The sequence below is a fragment of the Aptenodytes forsteri genome, unplaced genomic scaffold (genome assembly GCF_000699145.1).
Source record: "Aptenodytes forsteri isolate BGI_AS27 unplaced genomic scaffold, ASM69914v1 Scaffold241, whole genome shotgun sequence".
Lineage (NCBI taxonomy): Eukaryota > Metazoa > Chordata > Aves > Sphenisciformes > Spheniscidae > Aptenodytes > Aptenodytes forsteri.
This window is the reverse complement of record NW_008795252.1, coordinates 579,606-584,953: the sequence shown is the minus strand read 5'-3', so window position 1 is coordinate 584,953 and position 5,348 is coordinate 579,606.

The window sequence follows — 5,348 nt, the reverse complement described above, 5'->3', positions numbered from 1 at the left end:
GGGTGAAAGGAACAGTACTTGAAAAAGCCATTGCTTTCTTGGCATGTTTGTCCCTGCATTAAATAGTCTGTCCTACAGAAGTAGTTTCACAATCTCCTTCTCTATTGTTGCATCTTATAAAAGTGTTTTCATGTTTTCCCTCATTATTTATTGTTAATGAGTTTTCTATACTCTTCTGAGAGCTTGCTTTGACTTTCCAACATTAGGTCTTTTTTACTGCACTATTGAGATTGCAGTTAAACCCTATTTTCCTGTAAGTCATCTATATTGTGCATGTATAGGAATCAAATAATTTTAGGACAATTTCCAGATTCCATAGATTCCAAGATTCCATAAGAAAAGAAGCATACTGTTAAGAAATAATAATTGAACATCTTCAGTAGCACTTTTAAAAAAGGCTACATCTAACAATACGTTCTGCTATTGTTAAAGTGTTTCTTTTGAAACTTCAGTGCTTTAAAAGAGAAACATGTGTCATTCTGCACCGATTTCCCAGTATAGCCCTGCCTAGACACATGATGATTTTCCATTTTCAAGAATCCATATTATTATATGGAGAATAAGAAAAAGATTGTGCATTAAAGAAAAATCGATCTTGAAAGCTCCTAAAGTGTGTTAGAACAATTACTTGGAGTCATATGGCGATTTTTTTTAGCAGGATTATATTAGTGGTAATACAATAATTAGGGAAAAAGTACTTTCCCTACATCTTTATTTTTACAGAAATTGAATTCACTAATACCTCTAGCTGATGGTATTTAGGTACTGACAATCAGCTGAAATTCAGAAATCCTGAGACATTTCTATCTTTGAGGATTTGGGCCTGACAGCATGCCCAACTCTCCAAAATACTAAGTATTTACATCTAAAAAGTGGTATCTCCTGTTTCCCATGTGGCAATGGAACAGTATTCTACATATGTGTCTGTGTTGTATGTGTGCATGTAAGACATAAATTGTTCTCTTCTCTTACCTTTTTCAGTGTGCTTTAATTTTGAGAGGAAATGTCCTCTGTAGCACTACCAGCACTTACTCATTTCTATTAAGTGTAATAGTGGATCACTACTATAACAACTCTATGAGCATTTCCATCTCTTGTTGTTGCAATACAGGTAAAAATATATTGCGTCTGAAATAGCTTTCTGTTTTTTCTTCTTTTTCCTCCTTTTTTTTTTCTGTCTTCCCCCACCCCCGAGAGAATTTAGTGGAGAACCCAATAGAATTATGCTTCTTGTCAGTAGTCTGGTTTTGGCTCTGCCAGTGAACGTGAAGTAATTAATTTCACCTTCCTCTAAAGGGTTTTCTGTTAGGTTAGTTAGATAGTGAGAACCATTTGTTCTGTGTTTTAAGCTAAGTGAAGTAATAGACTTGTGAACTATCACTATTACTTCTTTAGTTGCCTCTCTTTAGCATATTTTTTTCTGAGATTATATAGCAATCTGGGCGAAGAAGAGGGATGAGGTATGATAACAGTGAATATTACAGTATATTAAGTATATATTCTAAGCAGCTGAACATTATTGCCAAAGTAGCTAATGATAATTACTTAATGTATCTAAGTATTTATTCCTCTTTAATAATGTATCAAATGCTTATTCTAATAGGTAAGTGCACAGTGAACTGAGTGGAACTTATTTCGTTTGTCTAATATATTAAACACTTCAACACATATGCATACATAACACATTAACACATTAATATTAGGTTGTATTTGTAACAAGGTAAAATACTATGTATCACGTTATGCTGGAAAATAAATGAGAAATTGGTCAAGTTTACCTATTTTAAAATAAGAAATGAAGCATAGGTGTCCAATTTTTCACTCAACATGTGGAAGAAATGTTATTTAAGATGAAGCACTAGTTCTCTACACAGACAAAATCTATTCCCTAGGAAGACTATACTACTAAACTCCGTAGTCATTAACTTGGATTTCTCCAGAAATGGAGGAGAAAAACAGGGGAGGGATGGACTTTAGAATAATAGCAATTGTGCTTCAATAAAATGCAATATATTCTTTTAAATAACAATTTTGCTTTCTTTTTCTCCATCTAATGGGTTCTTTATGATCCCTCTTCTCAATAGTCTGTTGACTGGGTTCAGGACACCAAATCCATGGATATAAACCTGAATGATTTATCTCTGAATAACGTGAGATAGCTAATTGAAAATTAAATCTCTGCGTATGTTTTCTGTGTGATCTCAAAAACATTGAATACTAAATCTCTGAGTCCCACAGTAGATAAGTGGGACCACGGTTTCACTCTGAACGACTTCATAACTGAAGGCCAGAGAGCAAGAGACTGTCAAAACAGACATTTAATCCCAGCTCTGGAAGAATGTTTACCTAAGTTTTCAAAGATATGTCTATTGTAAACCATATAAATGGGATTAAAACATTGTACTTATGTGGTCCAAAAGCTTTATTTAATCCTTCTTTGTTAGGTAAATTTCATTTAAAAAAAACAAACAAAAAAACCAACCGAACAACAAATATTTTGTATTAGGAAAAAATAGTCACTTATGTAGACACCCTTTTTAACTTCTACTGAAAATGTCTACATCATGGATTCAGTGGTGGCTGGGCTTTTCCAGCTCTAAAGGGCTTTTATTTTAGCCAATCTGTTCTCCACACATTTCCATTAATATCAGTTTTCTACAACCAGTTCGACAGGTCTTGAGATATATATATATATATATATATATTTAACTTCTGAATAACAAAAGGATAATTTTAGATAGTGGAGCAGTTTTTTAATAGACAAGATACAGAGATCTTTTACCCAAAGTTTTCTAAATTGGCCACCCATAAATAATTACAAACAATTGACAGCCTCAGAGGCTGGAATCCTACTTCATCCATGAGATCAGCATAAAGCCTTATTTTAAACTCTCAGGTGGTACTTCAGTGGTACACAAGTCTTGAACAAAAGTTTTGAAATAAGATGAATTAACCTAGAATAATTATGGCAGTATTAAAATGGCATTGAAAAAATAGGCAATTTTACAAAGATTGCAAATATTAGATGAATTTCAACCTAGAATAATTATGGCAGTATTAAAATGGCATTGAAAAAGTAGGCAATTTTACAAAGAATTGCAAATATGGAGTCCAGATAAATGGGACCTCGATAACAGGTCTAGTAGACAAATCTGACAAATACTATGAGGAAGTCTAAAAGGAGATTGTATCAGTACACATGACTATAAATCATTTAAATAGCTGTACCAAGTAATGTAGCAGGATTACTTATCCTCTGAAGTTACAAATACCTAACAGGGACAAGGAGCAAAACCTAAAAAACCTGCTGGGGTGAACAACTATATCTTCAAAAACATGAACAAAATTTATATCTATTTTAAAGATTTATTCTAGAGGCAATTGGTTTATTGTAAAAGGCTAGTGATGTAAATTGGTTTTGGCTAAGATGTGACTCTTGTCTGTCTGAAGGTTATCTTTCAGAAAGGGATCCTGCCTTCATATGTAGACAATTACAGAATCCATGTTTTCTTTTGGCTGTGTGGTTAATTATTTGCTTCATTAAAAATAATTTAATTTTATTTTTAACTTGGGATTCAAACAGGACTCCAGCCCTTAATAATTATTACCTATTAAATAAAAACTGACTTTGCAATGCTTCTTCCTTTTATTTCTATGCTTCATTCAGTATGTCTTTGTTGAAAAGGTAATCAAATCACACTGTTTACTTGTCTCATCGCTACCTAGAAACATTTGGCTGGTTATCTGTAGAGTTTTTAGAAGTACTGTGCAGTAAGCTGAATGAGACATGTAGGTATCAATAAATATTAAAAATTAACATGAAAATGTACAAAGCTAAATAGAGGTCAGGCTGAAGTTTATAAAACTCACTCCAGGTTTTAGCTGAGATTTTGTTTCTGTTTGAACTCTGCTAAACATTCAGGGCTATTCTGTTGAACCAAAGATGCTGAAAAGCAGTTATATGCTTTCCTAGAAGTGTATCTTCAGAAAATTTTGTAATGTTTTCTCTTATATCTAATTTAATTCTTCTTTCCTTCCTTAAAATATTTTTTTTCTAAAATACCTGCATTTTGGAGCTCCATGATGTGCAACCTAATGACAGATACATATTGATGTATACTTTTAAATGGTCAAAAATATTGTGCAATGATGGGGTAGCTTTTTGTTCCTCTTTTTTTTGACTGCTGAGTAATTTCCCTATGCCACACTTCAATAAAACCAACAAATGGCATAAACAAGTTGTATATAATGAACACAGAACTTTGGCTTAGAACAGGAACTTCAGTATGTGCCAGATCTTTTTTCTGAGGGGAAAAAAAAAAGAAAAAAGAATTGGTCCTTGGTGAGTATCCTCAGAAGAGAGAAAGTTCCGTGCCCTGGATCTTGAATGGATCACTTGATCTTCTTTCCAGCACCAGTTATGGTATTAAAGAGCAGATGGGCAGCATTTTGGGGACTCATTCCCTGGGAGTCACCTCACCTGTTCATGTGAGTAGTTCCTTGCTTGGTCTGCAGGAGTCCTGAAAATCAGCACACCAACTTGCAAGCTGCCTCTAGTTACATAAAAGTGAGCACACTGACTGCAAACAGTGGCAAACAGTAAAATATCTGGTCACTAATCATATAGTGTAATTAGGACTGGGAGGGAAACATGTTTTATCTGTATGTTTCCGATGTTCCCTGTAAATTTGTGGTACTATGCAAATGTTTTAAAATAAATTAAACAGGAAAGATGCAATGAAAATAGTTATCTGTATATTTTGCTGACAGTTCCTCTAAATGTAAACAAGATCTGGTTTGTGGAATTTGAAACATTTCTGGATATCTCCTGGGTTACGGCAAATCCTTTGGTTGAAGTGGAAATAGACTACAGGCATTTTTTTTAACTTGCAGCTCTTGCAATGAATTTTGAACTTTATGATTTGTAGTTATTTTAAAATGTGTTACACAGCTTCATTTTTAAAGGCTTCCAGCAAAGCTGCATTTCATTAGATAATGCAGAACAGATCATGGACCTTTTGTATCACACAAACACATTTATTGCAAATGTGCTGCCACAGTGGTGTATATCAACTTACTGTCGTGGTTTATCCTCAGTCGGCAACTGAACACCACACAGCTGCTCATGCACTCCCCCTCCCCCCCGCGGTGGGATGGGGGAGAGAATTGGAAGAGCACAAGTGAGAAAAAGTCGTGGGTTGAGATAAAAACAGTTTAATAATTGAAATAAAATGATAATAATAATAATGATGATGATAATAATAATAATAATAATAATACACAAAGCAAGTGATGCACAGTACAATTGCTCACCACCCACCGACCGATGCCCAGCCAGTCCCCGAGCA